The following is a 26,963-nucleotide window of genomic DNA, read 5'->3' as shown; positions in this document are numbered from 1 at the left end:
AAGATATGGCATATTTTTGTTAAATGGTATCAAATGGTTCATTATATTTAATTCTTAGATAAAGAAGATTCATGAGAAAGGCATGTATGATATCCAGTATCACACATAGTAGCATGAACTCCTGCCTACCTGGAGAATCTCAAATTGGCAGCCAAACTCTTACACAGGGGTATTTTATATTTTCAGACTATTCATCCACAAGAACTCTTCAGGACTACTTAGAATTAGGGCCAAGAACCAGTTGCAGGAGAAAGGGCTGGTTGTTTTCAGATTGTGGCTTATGCTTTGCACTTCTAAGTGCTTTCCTTCATTTGTGTTTGACACACTGCTTTAGCTGTTCTTCGACTTCAAGCTACAGCCCTGCCCCAGCTCCTTTGGTCTTTCCTTTGGTCCACTTCAACCTGTTACCTAGATCCTCCTCTGCTCCTCACATGTCAGCTGCTGTGATGTTTTGGCCTCCTCACCTCCTTAGAGGTGTTCTTTTCCTGTTGTTAGCAGCTTTCCAGGACTCAACGATAAATTCTAAATTACAATTGAATTTAGAGGTGAATCACTGCTTTGAAATAAAACTAGGTTCAGTATGAGATCTTCAAAGTAAATGCTCTCTTTGAGTAACGTAAGATTTATGGCAATATTCGATATTATTAAATATCTTGCTGACACCGTCATTTAGCAGTTTGGAATATCCATAATGTAAATCAAGCAAAGCAGTCTGATTTATTACCAAATTGGCTTGAGAACCTAATTTTGTGGTCCTCAAAGGGGAGATGCAATAGGCAATACAGAATGAGACTGTGTGAAGACTGAGACTGAAATTCTGTGTCTGACCCATAGTTACTTAATTTCTCACATCTCAAAACAGAGCTCAAAATAGAAGATCTCAAAGCAAAGTGAGCTTACAGTACAAGTTTAGGGATAAAATTATTCAAAAGTTATTATTAACTTTGAAATACAGTAATGAGTTCCAAACATCACTTAAATTTATAACCATTAATATTTCCTAATTATTAATTTATAAAGACACTAACAGTTAATCTGATGGTCTAGAAAGCTAGAAGAGACAACCAAGATTTAGGTGCATTTTTTTTATTAAATTGATGATCCTGCTGATGAACAGATACAGGTGACTATATAAATTCATAACAGACTCTAGCTTGGCACACTCTATCTCTGGACTGCTGTGTACATGGTGTTTGAGCCACTGAAGGCAAAACATTTGTTTTTTCAAGTCATAGCAATAACATCCTCTCCACAGGAGGAGATGAATGTCAGTCAGGGCTTTCCACAGATGCAAAAAATGCACAAAATCAAGGTGCAACCAGAGATGCTTGAGAAAAAAACCCTGAATTTTATAGGCTAAAAGATGGTCACCTTGTGTCCCTTCAAGAGAAGACAAGAATTCTGTTCATTTTGTAAAACGAACGCTTTTATTGCAGATATTTGATGGCTCAATGCTTATGGCACTGTAACAGAGAACACTTAAAAACATGGAAGCTCATAAAAGGAAACGGATTGAACTTTGCAAAACTTGACAAAATTGTAATCAGAGGCAAGATAGAGGGGGAATTTTCTTTAGAGATAAATGCCTGCATTCCCTCTACACTCATTGAAGACTAAAGGTGAGTTGCTTTATTCAAAAGTTTGAAATCAGTATTTTATGATAATTGCACAAAATTCCTATTTCTCTCAATTGGCTATAGATATTTAGACTATAGATATCTAAAGAGTGGTAAAAGTGTGACCACCCATATCTTTCTTATATACATATATATATGAAAACTAAAGAATCTGAAATACAATTAATGCTATAAGGCTGTGAGGTCAAGGCAAATATAGTCTCATTAATATTAATATATACATTGTTCTGTCACACTTAATAACCTAAGTCTTGCTCTCATTATGAATTTTATATGTGGGTGAAATGGCAATAAACCAAGTTAAAATTTGAGAATCTGTATATTCATTGCAAACACTGATCTCTATGAGCACAGCATGCTACTTTTCAACCTTCAGCATTTGAACATTTGAAAGGCAATTACACACAGGAAACTGGGGATTTCAATACCAGATCAGACTGCTAATCAGCTCCTACTTTGAGACCTGAATCCTTTTCCAAGCTAGCTTTATTTCATTCAGAAATCAACTGTGACAAGTCCAGACAGGTGTGTCAACACTTTTAAATTTTTTTTCTGTATTGTCACCTGCTGACTGAATCACTTAATTTTCCACTTTACTTTTGTGGGGTCTAGAATCCTCTTGAACTTTTATCTAATTGGCAAAGTAGTCTCAATTAAAATTTCACAATATCTTCTTGGAAATCATTGAAAATTAAATTAAATAACAGCTTTCCTTCTGTGAAAGTAAAACCATTTTTTTTCCCACCTCTCTGACTCCAAGCAAGCAGTCCTGGGCTTGAAATCTGTGAATGCTGTTTGAATAGAGAATGAACAGTTGACTCTGGCTCCCACTGTTTTCTGTCTTAATATAAGACAAAGCAAGCAAGTACTGGTAAGAGAAAAAAAGAACAAGGATGGAAAATTATTCAGATTACTGACAGTGATCTTAACATGTCTATAAAGAACGGTTTTGCAGGATGTTGAAGACTCAGTTTTGTAGGTGATAAAGGGAAACTCCTCCCTGGATTTAGGAGAAAGCAGCATTAAACAACAGAAGAAGATGGAGAACATTGTTTCGAAGATTTATCAGAATTGTTGAAGAAGGCTGGCACCACAGTCCATCCAAATGACTGAGAAATGATAGGCAGAGTGGAAACAGGCCATGAAGGACCATTACTTGTGTTTAACGAGCCTGAAAGTAGAGCCAGTGGAAGAAGGAAACGGGATAGTCTACAGGAGCAATGCTCACAGCAAAACTCTGAATTGGTATTACCAGGCAAGTCTGAATTTATTAATCCCAAAAGAAAAGGGATTAATAGCAAAATAGGAGAGGATAAAAGAATGTTAGGATTTACTGTGAGCCTTACCTCAGAAGCTATGAAGTAGGAATTGGCAAGTTTGAGACAGAACCTGAGAAATGAAACAAGCCAGGAGGTCCTGCAAGTGACATACATGGGAGTGGCCATCAGGATGACCCTGCTGCCCACAGAGACCAACAAAGTATGCAAGAGAGAAAATCCTGAAGGGAGTCTTAGCTATGGATAGCAAGGCCTATACTTAACAATACCAAATGGCACTCAAGGGCAGGATATTCTCAGGACTGGTCAGAGGACAGTTAAAACACAAGAAAACAGGACTGGAAGAGAAGTGTAGGTCCGTGGATTTCATTTTAGAGGTGGCCATTAAATACTAATACTTCATGTTTATCATTTAATCTGATCATAGTTCACAAGAAAATTTTAGCTTTCATCCCTTTGCTACTTTTTCTATTCAAATCTTCTAGCCTGTATTTTATTTCAATATCTAAATAAATTAATCTTTTTCATGTGTGAGGAGGTCCTTGACATCCAGGAGGAACAGTCTTAAAGTATGTTGAGAAACGCTTGTTCAGCTCAGTTTATAGGTACAGTGTGGCTTGCATATCCCACAGTAATTAGCTGAGGCAGCCTGAAGGTTTAGCAGGAATTGCTATTGAACGGCTCACAAAGGGTATGCAGATCAGGAATTAACTGCAGAAATTATTCAGCAAATAATTTTGAATAATACTAAGTGAAAGAAAGGAGTAAACTGTTTGGTAATTTACAGAAAGAAAAGTTAGAAAAATTCAAAGAATAAATTATTCATCCAGTTCTGTCAGACTGGGTTGATGCCATGAAGATTTTTTGCCTTTTCTTTTATACCCCTGTTATACCTTTTTACAACTTCTGTATTCTTAGTGCTTTTTGCCTACATTCTTGGACTTGTTTGTTCAGCTAGGAGACCAAACATTTTAGAAGCTTTGTAGGTAGGGATCAGTGTGCCCCAGACCCCAAGGTCCTCCCCAGAACACATTCTGTAAACTAAGGTAGAACCATCCAGGGGAAGGTTCCTTGGGGAGGGGGGCTCATTTGAGCCTCTCACTGGGGAATTTTTGATAGATATGCTAATTAGTAAGACCTATAATGTTATACCAGATCTTTTGGGGGTGTGCTGGGTGTGGTGTCCATTTCGGTGCATTCGACCTGGACATGGTGCACCTAAGGATCCTTAAAATAAACACCAAGGTAAAATCCATTTTTTCCTTCTATCTGTGTTTGATTCTCGATTTTAAGACCAGGAAAAGGCATCAGGGTCTGCATTAACCCTCTCGTTGCCTTTCTGGTTTTCATTACACAGAGTGAGTTCCCAGGGTTTTAAAGACAGAGGGGTTTGATTATGATTGTGTGATTCACACATATAGGGGAAGCTTGAACCAATGGGCAGTTCATGGTTCTTCCTTGTAGTGTAAGGGAACACGTTTCCTTGCAGAGAAGTCATTCCCCAGCTCGGGTAAAATTGGTTTGAGCTGTGGTGGCATTGCCCTCCTGACCTCACAGCTGAGTGGATGGATCTGCAGACAGAGGGGCAGATCTGGTCTCCTGGAAGGAGAATTATTTTAGAGAAAATACAGAAATAAAGCCTCAATTTCTACTCTTTCAGACTCAGATAGGCAACTGGGCTTCAAAACACTTTTTTTTCCCCTAAAGAATAAATTGTTTGGATCACTTATTTAATAAATGAAACTGCTTTTATATCCTCACTGTCTTGGTATTTACTGCCTTAAAATGTTCCTTGACACTTCCTTATTTTATTGAACCTAGGAAAGGATGATGGCACAGGGCATAACCCTGAGCTTTTGAGATACCATAAAAAAGTTGACAACTAGTTGGTGTTTTCCAAGAAATATTTTGTGTCTCTGCTTTCTTAATTGATACGGACTTTTTATCAAAATAATAAATAAAATCTGCTTTTTATAAAGAGATTTTAGACAGATGTGTTGATGAAATACACAGCATTTATCCAGGGTAATTAAAATGGCTAAGCCTGAAAGGACAACTCCTTATTTTAGTATCACATGTAGAAATATTATTTCTTTGCTTAGTGAGGAGTATAACACATATGATAAAATTTGTTTTTGTTTTTTCTTGCCTCTTCCTCTTTCAAAATGCATTCAGGGATTGGATATAGCAGAGGACTATCAATGGCATAAATGGAGCTACCGAAACCTGAGCTCCAAAAATACTCTGGTCTTCACAGACCATATTTTAGTGCCCACTGTGTAAATGAAAGTGAAGACATCAGAAACATCCTTGTCTTCCCTTATTTTCCAAACAAGAAAAAATAATTCATGCAGTTCATACTTGGGGACTGAGGTTGCAAGGACATGTGAAATTGTTAGGAATGAAAAAACACTGAGAAAATGAAAATTCAGTTTTAAAGTATTATTGTAGTGAAAAAAAAAGGTAAGAAAGTTGGGGGAACTTTTGCTGTTAGAGCAGATGTGATTCTAACAGAGATTATTCTGTCTGCCTGATCCAGAAGGAAACACTATGGTAAAGAAGTAATATACCTTCATTCAAGCAAAATTACACCAGGATTTATAAACCCTGTACCTGAGCTTCCTAAGTGAAGTGTAGCATCTCCTAGAAGCAGATAGTATGTCTCTGAGTCGGGTTTGGTGACACATTAGATTCAGAGATGCAATACAGGAAGGCAGATGGAGGTTCTCTGCATCAACAGTCCAAGTTCATCTGTGACTGAGATAAAGGTAACCTTTCCATGAATAATTGATGGTCAACTTTATCCAAATCTGAGGCTGCAATATGAAACAGTAACATGTTTCATGGTAAAGGACACAAATCAGACACTAAATTTTACACAGCCTACTACACAAGGTCCCTGTATTATGGTACATGTGTAGGTTAATGGACAAGCACAGAGAAAAATTACTTGCCTTCACTTTTCAAAGCAGTCAGAGGAGCCTTGCAAACAGTGAGCTATGATGAGCCACACTGCAGTGTTGTATCTCTGCAAAACAGACAACATTCAGACTGAAAAAAAATAAGATCCTCTCCAAAACGATTTTCAAAGCAGTTACTCTTCCTAAGTTACCCACATTCCAAAACACACTGCTCAGTGCAGAGAATTTTGTTTAGTGGATCCCTTCTATTCCTGGTGCAACTGCACAGCCCAGGAGGTGTGCCAGTGGTTTCACTGCTTCACCACAGGCCCTAATTGCCACTTGCTGCTGAAGAGCTGCTCAGGTCAGCCTAAAAATTGTGCGCTAGTAGAACCTAATAATCAGCAAAGTAAACAAAAATGGGGGAATTTTCATCTGTTAGATTCCTACCATAACTCCAACCTTATGACCACACAAGCACTTGCACCACTCTAAAGGATGATGCAGTTTAGGGTCTTAACAATTGTCTGAGGTAACCAAAAGGAAAGTCTGAGCTTTCTCAAGCTAGTATTGACAGAGAAAAGCATTACTTAGCGTGGGAGGAGATTCTTCTTTACCAAATAACCAGTCTCCATTGGATCTGTGAGTGAACTGATGGTCTTTTTCCTGGCAAGTAAATCCTGATAGTAGAGAGAGATCCCCCTCTATTAGTAGAGAGCTAAATTGAGTATTTACATTACTAGGGATAAAGCACAACAGACAATGTAAGACCAGAATCAGACCCTTCTCATTTTTGTGGTGATTTGGCAGACACATTCTGAGGACATAATTAACACCAATCTTTTACCATATGAGAACCAAAAAAATGAAGTGTAAGTTTTATGGAATGTGTCTGTAAAGAGGAAGCATTGCTGTGAAGATTAAAATTTTCTTCACGTCAGGCTTTTCTTAGGCGGGAAAAAAAAGCAAAATGAAAACCACAGAGAAATATTTTTTACTCGTGAATACAAACCCAATTTCCATCAGCATCCAAACTAATACCTCTCTTAATTACCTTTTTCTTCTCAGGTTCATACCAAAAATCATGCTGTGGATGTGGTTTGAGTCTCTGGTTTTCATGCATGTGTCCTTGCTTACACCATGCTCACAGACAGCAGCAATATAAACCCAGCACTTTGCCTTACTTGCAGCCACACCACAGCAGAGCTGGCAGAAGTCAGGGCTCTTGAGCAGATTCATGGTTGAAGACACTTGTGTTGTTTCAGATACTTCAAGAGAGAGGATCAGTTGTTCCCTCTTTCATTCAGCCTGAGAGGACTAAAATGTTATGTCCACCACTTTTAAGGAGCTTTATTGTATCACCAGGCCTAACAATATTAACTGCCTATTACAACTCTTCTGTAAATGAGTAAATCACATGCTGCAAAGGCCATAATAAGGAAGGATTACATCCTGGTTTGCCAGTTCATCGTAGAGCTGCCAAAATCATACATGTATAATTTTAAGTTCTGGTAAACTGTGTGCATAGATCCATTTATTTAAATAACTAAGTATCAAACTGTGAACATAAATCATGTATTCTAGGGTCTCTACCTGCCAGTGAACCTCAGACAGAGATGGGCACAATTTCAAAAGGTTTGGGTTTCATTTGCTCCTAAAAGAAACAGTAAAACTGTTTCAATAGGTTTTTCATAATTCATATTCTGTGTAATATACTAGAAATCTCTATAGATCAGATCCAGCCTGTGCTAATGTTATTGGCAAATCTCCCTTTGATTCAAAAGACTCTGACAAAGTCATTCTGAGAGTAAAAGTACTGGTGAAGAGCAGGAGTATTAACATCATTTGCTTTGTAAGTACTTCTCATCTTTTTTATTTACATAAAAAGTTAACATTTCCATTCTCATAAATAATTTAAATACCAATACAACAGCCATGGGTTTTACAGCAGCCTCCAGCCATATCTCTGTATATGAACTTGCTCCTCTATGGGGAGATTATAGTTTTCTAAGGAAATGTCTCCCCTGACTCTCTTTACTGAAATGAATTGGTCTTGCTGTTTTAGCAGTGACCAAAAAATGATAGCATCTGTCAGTCTTCATGAAAATCTCTGTGTTTTGGATTCCACTAACAGTAAACAATTTTCTGAGAAAAGTCACTGTGGGATTCACAGCAGGGTTTGACAGCCGCTTGTCTTTCAAGAGATTTCCCACTACTGAAGTTAACAGTATCAATGCCCACAGAATATAAACATCTCCCATGAAAGAAGCCTCAGACATCTGGGTTTATTTCACCAGAAGGGCCTTCAGAATGAACTTCGCTATTTATTTATAAGTGCCTGTCTGCTTTAAAACAATATGTTGGCTCTGCTGATTATCCTCTTCATGTGCCACTTGCTTCTAAATTATGTAATAATCCAAAGGGATAAAAATGCATACTTGCTTTTTTATCGATTTCTTCTTCAAATTATTTTAAAGTGTGAATTATAACATTAATATCTTCTAAATAACAAAGTACTAACAAGCCATTAATTACTTGCTACAACTCAATACATCATTAAAATGATCCATTTTAATGACAAGATACAGTGCAATTATTATTATTTTGTAACTATTATGATTATATAAACCTACATTAAAACCCTGGACCCAAATAAATTTCAGATCACTCCATTCCTTTTACAGTGTTTACTTAGTTATAACTTTCCTATCTTTCTTTGTTCATTAACTCACCAAGAGTTTATTTTGTTTCATTTTTTGCAGAGCAAGGTTACCTGCAGGATTTAGACAGACTGGTGTGCCAAGTCCTGGGTTTGATACATTCCCAAACAATTTACAAGAACAAGAGCATTTTTCATCAAATATACATGAGATTTTAGAGCTTAATTTTGTGACACAAATTCAAGAATTTCAAGCATGGTAAAGGACACCTGATTACCTAGTTTGCATTCTGACAGAAAGCTTATAGACATCAAAAGAATATCAAGAAATTTAAATAGCTTGCTCTCAAAACATTGGATAATACCTGCCCGCCTTACTTAGACAGTCATAGTATCGATGAACACCAGATGAAGAACTTCTAAAGAAACAGCTAGAGAAAATCAGGGCAGAATTATGCTAAATACCAGTTTGCAAAAAAAAAAAAATTAGGAGCCAGGAAAGCACAAGAAAATGTTGGAAGCAGAGATAAGAGCCAAATGATAAAGCAGAGCAAAAGGTGATCATAATTTGTCATGTCTGTTGTAAGAAGTGACACATCAAAGTGTTTGCTTGTCCAGAGTGAGGTTTAGAGAGAAAAAAAGAGCTTCCCAAATGCTGTCCCAGATGTGGCACCCAGCAAACACAGTGGAAACGAGGTAGCTGCAACAGAAGAGGCTGAATGAGAGAAGGCACGTGCCTGATCCCAGGTTTTTACATCCCAATGGAGTGAGTAGCCATTTTTGTCTTGTGGGATTGGTCCAGTCATTCATTCTTCCATGGATTTTGTAGAAAAGAAAACATCTTTTTTTCTTCTGTTTTACTTCTAAGGGAATTGTTTTGTATAGCCAGCCACAATAAGCAACAGAGAGAATCCTGGAGGAGGTGGTAAGCATTTTGCAAATGTGTACCACATTTTTAAAAATCTTTTTCGAAACCTTTATCTGGATCAGATGAATGAGCTCTTAACAGCACCCTCAGTTGAATAAGGTAAAGTTTCACTAACACTGTAAAATATACATAAAATAGCTCAAATACTTAATCATTGATAAAGAGAATGAAATTATTCCCCTATAAAGGGCTCACTCAGTAATTTATCATCAAATATCTAGACTGTCCCCTTCCATTTGAATATACTGCCATGCTGCCAGAGCAGTAGGCAATAGTCATTAGAATTTAACTGAGTTTTCCAAAGGGAAACATTTATTTCACTCAAATAATTTGTTACTACATTTACCATAAGAAGTTTCCATCTAGTCTGTATTTTGAACTAAGCAGCTTTGCAACATCTCATCAATTCAAACCACATTTTTTACGAGAACCCACTGAATTTAGGAACATGGCATTTTTAGCCTTTTTAAGGGAAATAAAAGACCCAAGTCAAGGGACTTCACAGAGATAGAGAGTGATTAGAGGGAAAACTTAATTCAAATACATGGGGAAAACAGCTCTGTAGCCTACAGATTCATTTTAAGGAAGAAGACTTCATGTTTTACATTGTACTAAATGCAGTTCACTGCACTAGAGAAAACAGAATTTCTACAGGAAGTATCTATATAGATTAAAGACTGCTGGTTTACTATTTGTATCCATCAAGACTAAAAAAAAAAAACATGATAGTTCCTTTGGATGACAATTTGGATGACAATTTTAGCCACGAACTTGTGAAGAAAAATTTCAATAAAAAAAGATCTAAGATTCTAGCTTAAAACCAGCAGTCATGCCTGTGGTAGAAAATTCAGGAGCAGGGAGACAGGAAACAGAAACAATTCTGCAGACACCAGGGTAAGTGCAGAAGGAGGGTGAGGAGGTACCCCAGGCAGTGGAGCAGGGAGTTCCCCTGCAGCCCATGGTGCAGATCATGGTGAGACTCATGGTGGAGAAGTTCATGAAGGACTATCTCCAGTGGGAGGAAGCCCACACTGGAGCAGAGAAAAAGTGTGAGAAGTCCTTCCCTTGAGCCAGAAGGAACGGCAGAGACAATGTGTGATAAACTGACCACTCCCTGTCCCTATGTGCCTCTGTGGGGGAAGACAGAGAAAATCATGAGTGAAATTGAGGCTGGGAAGAAGGGAGGCAGGGGAAGGTGTTTTAAGATTTGTGTTTGTTTCTCATTATCCTACTCTGCTTTGGTTGGTATAAATTAAAATATTTTCCCCAAGTTGTCTGGTTTACCTATGATGGTAATTGGTGAGTGATTTCTCCCTGTCCTTATCTTGACCCACTAGTCTTTCGTTGTTTTCTCTCCCCTGTCTGTCTGAGGAAGAGACTGATAAACAGGCTTGGTGGGCACCCAGCATGAAGCCAGGGTCAGCCCACCACAAAGTGATAAATACCAGATATTTATTTCAATCCTTCCAGGATGTTTTCCCTTTAGTGCTAAGAGTGCACACAGAATAAAATAAAAAGGATTGGATCTACATTGCTGTAACATCCCTCAGACTAACTTCGGAGAGTGGAAATCACCCAAGCCTCTCTTCAGTTTGCAGATTAACAGTACAGACAAGTTTAATAAATTATTTTACCAATGCCAATTTTATTTTTAATGTCTGAGAAGATTAAATTGGCTTGATGGGTTATCTCAGAGAAGGTATTTTCTGAGGCTGCTATTACTTAATTGGTTTCATGCCAGCCTGTTACTTCTACCACAGACATGTTGCCTCCTCCAAATGACCCTCAGGACAAAGTGTACAGGATAACAAAGGCAGTTCATCAGGTGGGGAAATGGTTATGGGACACACTGCTCTGCTTGCTGGGAATCACACCCACCCTAAGGCTGGGGGTACTGTAAAGCAAAGAGATTCCATTTCAGTCCCAGGACACAATATAAGCTAAAGACAGTTAAAAGACCTCACATGCTCTCACTGGATCTGGCCTACAGACTGCAAAACCTATACCTTATCTACCAGACAGAATACTGCTTTTATGCCTGATAGAGCTTCAGGCATTAATGCACAGCAATCATCAGTCATCACCATCAATCAGTCATTTAAATGGTACACAAGAATTTGGTTAATACTTTTGTACTTGAGTGATTTTATTCATACACAAGTGCCCTTGCAATCAGATCTGAGGCATCTTTTGTGACAGCAAGTATGATACTTCTTTTTAGACAGATGTTCCATAATTTGAGCAGAAGAAGCGGATTTCATGGTTTGAGCGGGAAAGGGAGCCATTTAATGGTTACATTAATGTAAAATATCAAGTGGTATTGTCATATCTGCATAAGGCTCAGTGGAACAGCTGGAACTCAGAAGAAGGCTAGCCATTCATTAAGAATTTCAGTGAGAAACTGGAGAGAAGTAGTTTGAGTCATCTACTCTTTCTTTACTATTCAGAATACTAAATACTCCTGTGTTTTGTACTGCTCTGCTTCTAGCAGTGCAGGAAATTATTTGTACTTGTTAGAAGGTTTTCTCTTCCTTCTTGGCAGGAGCCAGGACAGCATCAAGAGCAGAAGCAAGGTAACTTTCCTATTTTTTACGCTCGATACTGATTACCTGGGGAAAGGCAGAATTACAAGGAAATCCCCCATCTAAATCAGTAGCCTTTACGTTAGAGGTGTTTGGGGCAGAGCTGGGCAGCTTGTTTGCCAGAATAAAAAATATCCTCAGTAAGCAAATAGGAACAGTTTAAACAGCTGAACATCAGCATCCCAACAAGACATCTAGAAAATATCATGCTCCCTGATTACTCGACCATGTCAAATTTCACCTCTGAATCTGAGGTCACTGGTTGCTTTTCCAGCAAGGGGCATCACAAGGCCCCATTCTAGACAACAACAACTGCAGATGCCAGGTGGAGGTGAGATCTCTACCTGTAGGCTGGAGTCAAACAGAAGTAGAATGACAGCAGCTATCTATAAAGACAGAGAGGATTTGGAACTTGCTGACTTCGAGTTTATTTTCAGGACTGTTCTCCTAGACAAAGATAAGAGTTTAGGCTGTACCTTTGTATACTTCTGGCTGTGCCAAAGGAGAAGTGCTGATTTAGCCTTCTGCATAAGGAAAGCTGCTCTCAGTCTGGCCCAAGTGAGGCCATGTCCAGAGACTTGGGCATTGTGACCTTCCCCCTCAAATCATTGGGGATGGCAGAAATATAATATTTAACAGTATCTTAATTACACACTATTCTAATTTACAGCAGAACTACTATATGTATATATTCTTTTATGACTTACAACTGTTTCTCAAAGCAGTTAAAGCTCCTTTCAAACTTTTTACTCAGATAGGAAGACTTGCAAACATGAAGACACAGAATCAATGTTACAACTTGAAGACAGTTTAGTTTCTGGTAGACTGTTTTTAGCCCAGGATATTAGCAGTGTTGTAGGAAATACAGAAGGGGAAGGAGTGGAGGCATTACTTAGATCTCATATGTTCAGCAAGGAGCTGGTGTTTCTCTCCCACTCTGCAGTTAAAGCAAGTTTCTGCAGCAGGGTCCTTGCCTGGCACCACACACACACACGGCTTACCTCTTGTCCGAGGGTGGAGAAGGGACCAAAGACACCATGTGCCATATGTTTCAAAATCTTGTCTCTCTGAGGGCAGAAAATTATTTGTGTGATTCACACGTACGAGACAAAGAAGGGCAAAATGCAGGAGATGTCCTTGGTAAACAGGGAAAGTAGAGAAGCCTGAGAATTTGTCTAAAGCAACGCGTAATTTGAAAAGCTTGATTTACATTAGCAAGGGAAGCTAGATTTGGAGTATTGTCAGCCTTTTGCACAAAGGTGAGGGAGACATTTCTAGGTTTTTAGAGAATTGAAAAGGTGTAACTGAAATGCATAAAACCACAATTATTGAACATAAAGATTTTTGCATTTAACCTATTATTTTATTTTTATGCAGCAATATATTCTCTATGTATAGCATACATACCTATCCATCTGTTTATCTTTCTTACCTATCATATTAGATATTTAATTTTGTAAAACTGCCATAAAGCACCAAGTAATTCCTAGCCTGCATTTAAAATTTTAGGGAAAAAGTAAAAATAGATACTGGAACACGTAGCATCTTTTTTAATGTTCTTGTGTTACCTATCCATAAATAAAAATAGTTAAGTTTTGCTCATAGCCATTATTGTATCTTCTCCGTATAGTTATCAGAGATTCTATATAATTTTGAGACTAAAATTAACTTCCTCACTTATTTATTAGTACTATTCATACCTTTATTATACTCATCTTCTAAGTTTTTGAGAACAGCAAGTGAACATCTGAATATCAGAAATCAGAAATTGATTTCTGTTTATCTCTAAAAATGACAATAAAATCTACTATAATAAATAGCATATGTAGACTCGATATTTTAAACTTCGGTTGGTTGCATGATTTTAATCATCAACAAGATAACTTCAGAGTATTTTACAGTAATTAAAAATACCCGTACAAGGGAAAAGGAGATGAAAACTAGTTATTTTTCAAAGAAACCTTCCAGCAATACAAAAAGGAGGATAGAGCAGGTTCCAAAGATTTCTGCAGAAAAGAATTTATGAAAAAATATTTTATAAATTATACTTTCTCAAGTAACAGCTGAGTATATACAAGAATTTTTCTTTCCACCTGGAAAATAGGGAGCAAAAGACAGTTGGAAATGCACAGAACATTAGGATTTTGGAAAAAAATAACTCCCAAGAGATGATTCATGTCCTGCTCCTCCTGCAGCGTCAGAGGAAGTGTGCCCACTCCTTTTCTTTTTATTTTTTTTTTTTCAGAAACAGGAAGCATACCCAAAACAAAACAGCAGGAGAGATTTTAGGACCAAAATGTCCTCTGGTTATATGGGCAGAGTTCTAGTGTTTTAAGAAAGAAAAAGAGCAATTTTACTCCAATAATGACAAATCTACTTAATTTTAATCTCATTCACAGAGATTATAACACAAGTGAGCTAAAATATTTGGTGCAATTTATTTTCACTTTGTCAGGCCAGATCCTGCTAGTGTGGAGCTATTAAAAGTAGTCAAGCTGAAAATCCACAGCTTCTCTATGTGAGCACAGAACAATGAATGGGCAGTCGTTGTGGGGAGAGAGAATAAGATTTCTCATGAAAGTGTGGAGATCAATTCACAGATTTCACAATGAAGCTGTGTCCTGTGTGAATTGGCACAAGATGCGCCATGTGGAGTGACTTCTCAGGGCTTTCCGAATGCTGCTAGTGCCTTATACAAAACAAAACTGAATTAATGTTTCTATGTTAAAGAAGGTCTCCAGCAAAACCAACCAAAAGGTCAAACTCAGAACAAGCCACTGGAGAATCCATGTGTGTGCGCTCCTGGAATTTTGTTGCTCAGTTTGCTTGCTTATCTTTTCTATTGGGTTTCTTTTTAGTAGTAGTTACTGCTTTAACTACTAGCCTTTGGATGACAATTTTAGCCATGAACTTGTGCAGAACATTTTCAATAAAAAAGGATCAAAGATTCTAGCTTAAAACCAGCAGATATGCCTCTGGTAGAAAATTCAGGAGTAGGGAAGCAGGAAACAGAAACAGTTCTGCAGAAGTTATTACTTACTTATTTACTTAACATAGTTACTGCTTTAACGACTAGCCTTTCATTTGTCTCAGACTAAATAACTTACTGTCTGAAACTAGCCAGCCTTCTTTACACTACCAGCAGTATAAAATGTATTTCAAAGTGCAAAAATCCCTGAGGCACAAACTGTTTGGGAGCAGAGGGAGTACCACAAAAAGGACAACTCTTACAGGATCCTATTCCTCTGCTGCAGGAATCTCTGGGAAGGTGCACCTCTAGGTACTAGTGCCAGCCTCAGCAAGAGGTAGGTACTACCTAGAATACAGGCGCTGCAGCCACTCATATGGTATGCCTGTTACAGTTGGACATCTCTAGAGCCAAATGTTAACATTCCTTGGTGTGCAGACTGTAAGGGACAGTGCATTGGCTGTTTCTGTCCAGAGAGAGATCAGTGTGTTCCATTATCCTGCACCCAAGAGTGTCCAAAAAATGAATGCTGAGAGAGAAATATAAAAGGATACAGACATATGGTGATATTTCACCAGCATGCTCATCCATTTTGCACTGACCTGTGCTGCAGGGGTTCCTTGTGAGTACTCTGCAGAGTAAGATCAACCTCACCTCTCCACAGAGTTCTCTACCTGAGCTTCTCCTGACCTATTTCAGACATTTATTTTAGGATGAGATTAATTATGCCCTCACTGGCCTATTTCTCTCCATCAGTTGTGAAAGGTATTAAGATGATTGGCTCAGATGTCATTTGATTAGATGTCACAATCCATTGTGCTTAATAATCCTACGGGTATGAGGTTATGTCTTTCTCAATTCAGGCAAAACTATAGTTTCCACAATTTCCATAGCAAAAAGTTTCACAGTTTAATGAAAGACTGTGTAATAAGGGACTTCCTTTTAGTTGTTTATCAGTTTGCCTCAGGTGGAGAAGAACAGGAAGAAAATGAGATAACATTAAATGATAATGACTTTGGCATACCAATAATCAGCTCATCAAGGGTTTTAGTCATCCTAAAAAAAATTTTGAAGTTTCTTGTAATAAGTCAGTGACATATAAACTGAAGAGCCATAGGAGAGATTAAACTGAAAGATAAATGCTAATTGAATGCTAATTATCGATGCTATTTTTATTCTATACATTACTAATTACTATCATGCAACAACTTATTTTTAACCATTTCCACCTAGGCAGAATGGCTGCTTCAAGGATTTCATCCTTAAATGCAAATTAAAAAATTTTAAAATTTTAACCAGTGGGTTTCTTTTTTCTTGTGCCTCCCTTATTTATGGAAGGAAAAAAGTATTTTAATACCTCTACAAACTCGTAAACAAATATCCAAAGCAAATAGTGGGCATAAAGAAAAGAGACTGCCAGGGAAATAAGATAAATATGACCAGTATGCTTCCACATCATCTTTATTAGGTAATGATACCACATGTTTGAATGGCTGTATAAAATGGATGAAACATGGGAGGAGTTTAAGCACTGTAAATGACAATGAGCAGCTTGTACCATAGTCAGGGAGCCATTTAATAGTGAGCATGTGAAGAGCTGAAATTGAGATTTAGAAAGATTAACCTCCTAGTGTTAATTTTTTTGTCTCTGGATGGAAGAAGGAGATGTTATTGCACTGTTTTATTACTTTTCATGTATCCTACTCCACGTGATTTATTTAGTTGAGTGCACTAATTGTCATATCGACCTGTATCATTTCAGTTTCTTAAGACATGGGCTGTTGCCATTTGAGTTAATTTTCATACAGACTCAGACCCATGGCTCAGCTGTGTCTTTCCTCACAGCTGATCTTACCAATAGAAATTCCAGGTAAAATTCAAAAAACTTTGTGTCCCTGCCTGCACGGCTTTGTGGTGCCAGAGCGCGAGATGCTGTGACCTTCCTAAAAGCATCTCCTTAGCGAAGCCACTTGGCAGGACCACCACACACTCACACAGTGTGCACACACACATGCATGGATAGCTCCAGTACATGGGTCGACAAGAAAGAGCTGGGAAGGGTCCTCGTATGGGGTTCCATGGATGAGGTTTATTGCAGCCACACCATGAAGGGTTCCAGGGATGAAGACAAAGTACAATGGAAGGTCCTGGTTTAAGTATGGGAGCAGGGTGAGCATCAGAGACCAATGATCTGAGGGCATAGGGGCGGTACAAAGGCAGGATTAGGGAATGGAAGTCAATAGGGAAACTCTGGGGGAGGGGCAATGGGGCAAAGGCCAGTGGAGGAACCTGGAGTGGAGAACCTTCTAGGGCAGGAACATGTAAGGTAACAAGAGGCGGGGAGGCCAACGAGCCAACCTGGGGGAAGGTTTTTCTGTTCACCCTAACCTGGGAAGGATCTCTGATACTAGGGACTGTCTCATCAGTGGACTTTCCTTGTTCCATAGGCTCACTGGCCACCACAACTTTGTTCTATTTCACACTGAAACTATGAATCAGTTGTTATTATAACCACATTGTTTTTACCCATTTAGGTCACAGTAGACTAATTATTTTTCTAGGTAAACAAAATGTAGAGTGATAATGATAGCCTTCTATTGTGACACACTGCCAATCCTGTCATCTACATTAAACATTACCAACAAAAAAAAGCCTCTTTTATTTTTATAGTAGCTTTCACATCTCATGCTTTAACATGTGTCTTCCTTACCCAGCTTACCTGCTGTCTAATCTATCTCAAGTGCTCACCCACTTCACTGTAGCCCTGGAATCAGCTGGGATAAATAACAACTGTTTGGGGACAATGGGAATTGCCTGTATGGTTTGTTCTTTGGTTTGTTCTTTAACATCTTCATACCTGACAGCAAGCTTGTTGCTAGTATATCTGCAAGGAAATGCCCGCAAGCAAAGCTTTCAAGGAGGTGGCGTAGACTCTGGATATAGGATTGCTGATCCCAGAGAATGTCTTCCCTAAATATATCAAGGCCCACCTTAAATCTTACTATGTTCCCAGCATTTCAATTAGGTTTTTCCTGGCCCTCCTGACTTTGCAATAACAAAGCTTCTCGTTTTCAAGTTAATATTAAAATCAGCCAATTAACACCCCTTTGTTCTTCTGCTACATTCTCTGTTACTTTAAATCCTCACATCTCTTCTTGGAAGAATTCTAATTGTTTTTGCTTTTTGTTCTTTTTTTGCTATGAAATTAATGCCTTCTGATCCAGAAGATGGTCCTTGATAAATACATTGAATTTACTTACATGAACACAAAATATAACTGGAAATCACTGAATGCACTGGAAAGCTGCTTCTGCAGCAGTGATACACTGATTAGTCAGTAATGGGACCCATCTCTGTTTAAGTGCAGACTCAGGTTGCAGTAAGACAGATTTAACTGTGCAGTGTCTCAATTCCTTGATTCAGTTGCTGACTAGACATAGATGATTGGTGGCATCTACGGCCTGAGGGAGGTGGGGATGGGAAGTACCATTGCATATTCCTGTGGCGTGACATGAAATGCATCTCAAATGGCACCAGAGAGCTACAAGGTCCTGGTCAGCACAGAGTCAAGAGAGTTATTCAGTAAGCAGATAAAAGCACATATTTGAGGATAAGCTAATTGCTTTCTAATCTGTATTGCCTGATCTCCATGTACGAGTTTACAGCCAGATGCCTAATCTTAAGATGATAGCTTATTCTAATACTTCTAATTCAATGTGACTCTGTTTGATTTGGACCAACCTCTATGTACTACTAAAAGTCAAGCAGGCAAGAAATTTATAAGCTTAGCCCTATTTTCTTAATTACATATTTACACTGAATTTTACTAATTGCAAATGAGTTTTCTGGTTGTAAGCTTAATTACACTGCCTTTTCAGGAGACGGTACTTTCCCTCTTTTACTTTTGAAGGGCTTAGAGAAGCCACAGTGATACAAGCAAGCATCTTGGGGATGAAAGCAAGGTAGGAAGCTCCATCTTTTCTGCAATACATTGCCTCCAACCCAAGATGCCATGTATCTGTTTCCAAGAAACTGTCATAGCATAGGTATACATGGAATGGGAGATGATCCAGTGGCTCTGGAACCAAATAGGTTTAAATTGTTCTTGGAGCCATGTGGAAAGCAGAGTAGAATTTCAATAGGTCAGGGGAACACCTCTGGGAAATACAGGGTGAGGTTTTTTTGATTACAAGAGCTGGGATGAGAACTGTATTGACATACTATGGGTAATTTGGGTATGTAATTTAAAAGATAATATTTTTTCAACCTTTTTTTCTTATCCATTTTTAGTAGTAATTTTAAGACAAAATTAACCACCATCATCTAAGTTACATGAGGTAGAATCTTGGCAAGGAAATAACACTATTAATTTCTCACATGGTTTCAAGGGCATGGTTAAGTTTATAGAAGTTTTAGTTAGATAACTTTGAGAATAGCAATTTCTTTTCTTCCCTTCTTTAGCAAATTTAAAGACTAAAAACTTAGTGGTCTCTAGCTGGTTGCAACCAACAGCTCCTCTTCTTGAGGAGCTGTACTCTCCGTACTCCCTGTACTCACCTACTTCCCCACACACTGTGAAACTCTCTCCAGTCAGCTGGAGCATCTCTGTTCACGTACAACCGTCTTAAAATCATCAGTGAAATGTTCAGAACATAGTAAGTTTTTGGTTAATGCTTTCTAGCAGTGCTTAGACATTTATCTCGCTTTCAAATCAGCAAGCTGCTCCAGATCTGATTATCAGCCTCCACATTCTTCTCTCAACAGCTATTCATACTACTTTTTCCAATGCATATAGTCATGTAAGTCTGTAATAAAACCTGAGATGCTGCATATTTATTTCTATTTTCATGTTTTATTATCCTGACATTTCAAATTGCTCTGCTTAAACTTTAATAGGGATTGTATGATGGAGAAATCAAACTTTTACATAAGAAATTGCTTCAATTAAATGTCAAAAGAGACATAAAAATTAGTTTTAAAGCCATCTATGCTTCTTTCTAAATACCCTGTGCAGAAGCTGACTCAGGAGGGAAAGTCCTGCTCAGCATCTGCTCCTTACTTTTGAAAATTATTTTCTAACATGAATCTTCACTGCAGTATTTCAGCATTTACTATACGGTGAAGTTTGTATGACCAACAAATTACTGTTGCCTTTCTTTTTCCAGTGTCAAAGGCTATTTAAATACATAATAGAGTGTGTAAAATCAAGTCTTGTAGGGTACCTCCTGTAAATAAAAATGCTTTATTTGTTCCTTTTTTCCTTCCTCTTTTGTAACACCATTCTTTTCCCTTACATTCCCTGTGATGCATTCACATATAAACTGTCTGCCTCACTGTATAGCTATACCAAATATTTATTACCTGTGTAATCTTTTTCACTTCTGTGTCTTTGTTTTATTCTGCTTATTTGAACTATTCATATAATTATTCCTGTTATTACTATGGGTTTCCTTTTACCGTATTTCTATTTCCTATCAAACCTCTTTGATCTTCTTTATTTTCAAACATTTCTTCCTAAGTTTATATCCTCTGCCTAACGGCACCTTCCCTCACAACACAGTATTACTCTGGCTGATTTCTTTCCCCTGAAGCTCATTCCCAGCATTTTTCTCCTTTTCAAACTCCTTTGTTCCTACTCAATGCTAATCCCCTGATTCCCCACTTAAACTCACTGCCACATATTCTTCAGTCCCTTGCTGTTTTACCACATCCCCTTCAGCAGACTGATAATGCAATTTTAAGGGAAACTAAGAAACTTTAACACTGCTCTGATCCTTCTTGGATTTAGGCTTGTGGATAGAGCCAGAAGCAAGATGGGAACGGGAGCAAAGGTGGGGAGGGGTAGAAGGGAAACAGCTGAGAAGAGACAGAAATGCAAACTTGATAGCACTTCACAGGCTGTTTATTTCCCAAAGACTGTCCGCTCAGCTGGGTGGCAGAGCAATGTGAGCCACCAGATGTGCAATTTTAACACTGGTGTCAGCAAGAGCTGCTCAAGCAGCTTTTGGCCAGCAAATGAAGTGGGACGTCATTGCCTTTCTTTGCAGCCAGAATGCACCCCAGTAACTTAGCAATGCAAGGAACTAGGAAACAGAGCAGGAGAAGCAAACAAAGAGTAGAGCTATCTTTTGTGAGAACAGGAGTACTGAGGAAAATTCCACCAAAGCCAACATGGCAGCAGAAGGGCGGTTCTCGGGCTTGCTAAAGGGAAGCCATGTATTTATCGAAGAGTAAAGGCAGGGCCAGACTGCAATGAGTTGGACTCTGCTGGCAGAGACTCCTTAACTAAGTCCAGTGCTGCATGGCCCTACTTCTGCAGTGCCCTAACTCCACTCACAGACACAGAGACAAAAAGCCAGGCAGCTCAGGACCAGCATCCCAATCTTCTGCCCTTCTAAACTTGAACTTACCATGGATATCACCTCAGGTATTCCTTGCTCATGTTCTAAAACACACATGGCATTGAACTGTAGATTTGCATTTCTGAGTTTCTAGATCTTTAGCATGCACAAAGGGCTATGGACATTTTCAAGAATCCACAGCAGAAAGAGTAAGTTTTTTGTTGTATAAAATGCTGTTTAGTACTGGTAGGAAGTTGGTCTCCCTGACAATAAAGTGCATAGCAAGAAAGGAAGAATATATTTACTTCTTTTATGCTAGTGAGTAGCACAGATCAGAGTGTGGCCCAGAAATAGGCTTAACCCCTGTGAAAGATACTAAAATTTAGGGATTACATTTATTTAGCAGAATTCAGACAGAGTGATTATTCACCTGTTATTCCTTTCAAAAATTGGCCTGCTGTGTTATATGTGACACAATTAGCAAAACATTACAGCCTGTTTCAATGAATCCACATATGTGCAATTTTCTCTAAAGTTTGATTAAAAAAATGATTGGAGGGCAAATGGAACAGCTTTTACTGAGACAGATAACAATAAGACATATTGGGCTCTTATTATCTGCTATTAGCTTTCGCTTTCAGGTAGGAAAGTACATTTTAGGAACCATTCAGTGTCCTATTATAATAATTTCTGAAACACACCAGTTGGTAAGAAACTTGACTTTTTGTTTTATTTTACTTAATATTTTCACAAAAAATATGGACCCTGTGGAAAGCTGTGCCAAAAGATTTGTTTAAAAGTTCAGCTCAGGAGAAATCGCTGCCTATTCCACCAAGGAGCATGTATTAGCAACACATGGAGCTGGACTTAATGCTCCAGTTTAGGGCTTGAATACTGGGTTCTGCTTTTGACATAAAAGTGAGACACTTTTAAAATCTTTGGCAAGTCTTACACAGCTTTAAATTCCTTGGCAGCTGGGGACCTGCTTACTTAGTAGTTCTGGGCCTTTGTTTCTTACTGCCTGGTTTTCCAGTGTCCATTTTAAATGACATGTGATTTTATCATTGTGTTGAGGGCACTGATCCCCCAGCCAGTGTTGTCCACTGTGGGTTAGATGCCAGATTTCCCCTATGGCAGTTTACCTGATATTTTACAGCAACCAGCAAACTATAATTATTTCCAGGTGGCATTCAAGGCTTTCTTTCTTTCTAAAATGTAAGAACCTAAGCCTGTTGGAAGGAGCTCATCAGGAACAAAGAAATTCTGCCTCTTAAAGAAGCAAGCCTTTGTTGAGCAGCCATATCACACTTCTGCTGAACTTGGACCTTGAGGAGAGAACTTCTGTCTTCTTGGTCTTCCACAAGAGCTTTTGTCCCCCAGCTCCCAGCTCTGGGCTGACCCAACCCTACACCATGCAAAACGTACCAGCCTGTGGCACCATGCACCAGAAAAAATATATCCCTGCTCTAGATCCTCTCATAACACAAATCATAGGAAATGTGCTGTGTAAGCTGTGATGTGATCTCCCTGGAGTGCCAAAAACCTTTTGCTTCCCTGCATTATTCTTGGAGGTGAGGATGTCCAAACTACAGTTCTAGACAATTGGCTCTCCATTTCACTCCTGTTTCATGAGAACACTTACTTGTCTCTTCCTGCTTTCAAAACTCAGCTTTCTATTTTTCCTTCCACTTACTGACTGTGCAGTGCTTTCTGCTTAACTGAAAGCTTTTGTAGCTGAGTAAAGCTCTGTATTGGTGATAGGCCTGCAGGGTTAAGAACATTTTCCTCAGGGAAGAACTTAATAGTATTTCCTGCCACAAGAGAACTTGAAATCATCTTTAGGAAATTAAAACAATTTATTTTGTGGCACTGAAAATCTGTTGTCTGAGGACAGTCAAGAGCCACAAAGAGAACCACTTGCCTCTATCTAAAATCTCAGCCCTTCTCCTGGAAAACAAATCAGTCCTGTTATTCCCCTGACCCATTAAAGAGACTACCCTCAGTCTCTATCAGCTTCTTCTGAGCTTCTTAGAATTTTTTTAATTTTGGTTTTCGCCTACAGTTTTCAGTACAATAAATAGTATGCAGACTCCCCACAGAAATCCAGAGGGTCTTAGCAAAGTGCTACAAGAAGAATGAGACAGATGTAGGTGTGCCAACTTCCAGAGTGTGTCAGCTTTCACCTGCTGAGTCCAGCAGCTATTGATAGTAGCAAAGAACTTGCTGAGGAAGAAGAGTCTGCAGCAGATAGTATGTCTTCCAGACAAGATTAGGAATGGAAGATTAGTGATCCACAAGGTTACAAGGAAAGCAGTTTTTCACAGAAGCTGATTTCACCACTCTGCACCTGTGGCCCTGTCCACACCCACCTGCATTTGAGATTTCAATTTTATTTACATTACCCTTGCTATTTTCCTACAGGTAAAGATCCCTAAGAAAATAATTGGAAAAAAAAAAAAAAAAGACTGGAGAAAAACACATTCCCATACAGGTCAAACTCATAGTCTGACTCCTGGGTCAGAAATTATATCTGTTCTGTAGCTGGTTGAGTGCCACTTATCCCACCATTTCCATGCCTACTGCTCATTTTTAAAGCTGCCTGCTTTTTGTTGAAATAGCCAGCAGTGGTAGAGCCACTGGGCTTTGATTTCCTCTTGCAGGGAAGGCTCAGGTCTCAGTTGCCACCTTTGATGTTTCCTGTACTACTAATGACTACTGTGGAGCTCCTCTCTGTGGGAGCTATGACACAGAGAACCATTTCACTACTGCTGTGAGACACATTTAGTAGAGTTCCTTGAGTATATATATGTATCTCTCTCACTGAAAGACTAAGCTCCGATAGAGCAAAGCACTTAATTCTATACAGATTTCAGAAAACATTTTCTATTAACCTGCATTAAAAAAAGCATCTGAAAAAGCCACTGGTTTAAGGAGGGAAAGTAGCAGGAGCCATTTTATGTACCAGCTTACTACCAAGAAAGTCAGTAAGTACTGCAGAACTACTCTCTGAGACTTGTGCATAAATTAAAACAAGTGAAGACACCTATTATAGCATCCAATCCAGATTCATATTCTCAAGAATCAGTTATGAAAGCTTTTTTGAAACATTTAATTTTATATAGATAATCTTAATAGTTATCAAATTTTTGTAAACTCCGATTTTGAGAAAAACTTGCAAGAATACTATGACAAAATAACCAGTAACTCCAGGTTGGAGCACATATATTTTTAAATGCATTACAAAGCCAGAAGCTTTACATCCTGGAAAAACCTTCACTATCAATGAAATCCTTTTTTAGTATCAGAATAGCACCAGAAGTGCTGAGTAGTCACAAAGCAGCAAGAACTAGACATTCCTTTAACGAGCTTTTGGAGCTGGATTTAGGTGCCCAGCTGTAGACACATGTGACAGCTTTAACCATCACTTCAAACTGGTTATTTTAGACCTATCTTCTCTCTTGGATACTGTAGACCATGTGATTCTGCTGACACATTGTGAGGATGTTCTTGAAATAGATAGATACACTCTTAAATCATTATTTTCCTTTCATTCCATATGGTCTAGGTGCCCTTGACATAATTTAAAAATACAGTGCAGCAGCACAATTTAAGATAAACCACTACCAATAAGCCAAGCAATTTAAAATCTCATACCCCCTTCACCTTCAAACAAATCCCCCCCAACTTACCATTCCTCTCAACCCTCCTGGAGGGGAAAAAAATAAAATAAAAAAATGAACTCAGAAATGTACCTTAAAAAATCATTTGAAATTATAGTGTCATTCAGTAGTAAAACAGTTACTGAGATTCTGGATCTATAACATCCCTGTATCATAGCAAACAAGTTTCAGAGACCACAATCTTTCAAATGCAGATGATGAATTAAAGATATAATTTTGGATAAATACACAGTTATGTCATTCTGGTGTGTTGTTTGTTCCTTCTGCCTCACAGCTCCCCTCTTCAATTTCCTCTGCAATGGGCCTTTATATGGCAGTCCTTAAATCCCAGAATTGTTCCCACACAAAGTTCTCTAGGAGGCTGGTTTGTCATTTTTTTAAATCTTAAGCTTTACGTGAATTGTGTCCTTATCAAAAGTCACTTGAGCAGTAAAGAGTCTGTGCACAGGATGGGCTCAAATCAAGCCCTTCATGGGGAGTTACACACTGCAGCGCCTGCATCCTCCCGACAGCAGCTCTACATCACTGTTTCAAATGACCAAACTGCAGCAGTCAATCTGTTAGCATTTTACACTTACTTTTCCTAGGTGCAAACAGCAAAGAATTGGGCCTTCCATCACTTCCAGTTTTTATAAGGCTTCAGCAAACCGGGCAACATTTTGCCCCTTGTTTCACCCCTGAAGCTACATCCCTGCCACAGGTTCACAGCAGCGTAACTGAGCACAGCACCTGGCAGAAAGCCCAGAATTTGACCCAGCAGGTTTATGGCGTATGGAGATGATATTAACACACATCATGAGCCAAATCTGCACTCTGGCTGCTTAATAAAAGCCCTACCACCTCCATCATTGTGTTTAACCTCTTATATTAACAGGAAAGCAGGCCAAACTGATCACTAAGAACAGGTTAGCCTAGGAAATTTACTATTTATCAGCCACAAGTACTCGCATTATATAACCTTTTTTATTAGTAGTACCTTTGAGTAACAAGAACCGAACACTGACAGATGGATTAACAACGTTTCACTAAACATAATAAATACTAAAGTATTTATTAAATTTACCACGAGATTGCAGATGCACTTGAAAAATATAATCACAGAGTGAAAAATTCACTCTAAGTTAATAGAAGGACTTTAGTTAAGTATAGACATCTTAGTAAACAACTAGTGTCATGACTAACTTGTATTTTTTCCCCATAGCAGTATTTATGAACTGATCTTTTTTTCCTCACCTAAAAGACTAAAATAAAATAAGGTAAAATTTCAAAGAGCATTCCATTAAGATCAAAAGAAAAGATTTCACTTTCCTTGGGAATCCTTAGCTGTTTCTGTCATTAAGCCTAAGCATTTCAATAAAGAACTTCAAGATCTTTTGAGACACAGAGTGATTTCAGGCAGTGTAAAAGATGGAAAATATCATTCATTAAATGAGTGGTCAGCACAGAGTGGCAGAATGGTCACAATTCATTTTCTTGCCTGTATTCAGCTAGTTTTAATTACACATACAATAAAAAATTAAGTGAAACAAACTCACCATACATTGAATTGATCCCTGAGTTTATCTATAGTACCCTGCCAAGACTACTACTGTTATTGCTTCAGCCAGGTTACAGTATATGACTAACAGCTGAACACTAGTGCTGGGCTGAATTAACATCAATTAGCATTTAAATTGCATGTTTAAATGAGTGCATTAATGGGTGCATGCAATTTTAATTCTCTCCCCTCCACCTCCAGTCCTATCTAGTGCTAGAGATTTGTCAGACAGCTGGTATCAATCTGCCTAATCTCAGACTTAGAATGACTGCTTGCCTGCTCACATTTAGCTGGCACCAACTGATTAGGGGAAAATTCTCCTAGGTTGGTTTTAAATTTACAGTGTGGTGTGACATACATCTTATCATCTGCATCTGATTTTACAGCCAGCGTTCAGGGGCCAAACATTACCTGATTTACAGTCTCTTCCCAGTGCCTTCAGATGAGCTGCACT

At 38.4% G+C, this 26,963-nt stretch overlaps 1 long non-coding RNA gene across 3 annotated transcripts; it reads right to left on the bottom strand.

The window, feature by feature from the left end:
- Nucleotides 1-1,430: 1,430 nt before the first annotated feature.
- On the bottom strand, nt 1,431-26,592 carry LOC138105607 (uncharacterized). 3 transcript variants are annotated; one of them, XR_011148559.1, is made up of 5 exons: nt 26,508-26,592; nt 12,985-13,050; nt 5,869-5,965; nt 5,528-5,730; nt 1,431-2,505 (listed from the first exon to the last, which is right to left on the bottom strand). It is a non-coding gene; the product is annotated as an uncharacterized lncRNA (long non-coding RNA). The 3 variants fall into 3 exon arrangements; XR_011148558.1 differs by having other exon boundaries at nt 5,869-5,942; XR_011148560.1 differs by having other exon boundaries at nt 5,528-5,671; nt 5,869-5,942.
- Nucleotides 26,593-26,963: the final 371 nt, after the last annotated feature.

Source organism: Aphelocoma coerulescens, chromosome 2 (assembly GCF_041296385.1).
Source record: "Aphelocoma coerulescens isolate FSJ_1873_10779 chromosome 2, UR_Acoe_1.0, whole genome shotgun sequence".
Lineage (NCBI taxonomy): Eukaryota > Metazoa > Chordata > Aves > Passeriformes > Corvidae > Aphelocoma > Aphelocoma coerulescens.
Note: the sequence above shows the minus strand (reverse complement) of the source record. Positions and strands in the feature narration are given on the sequence as shown.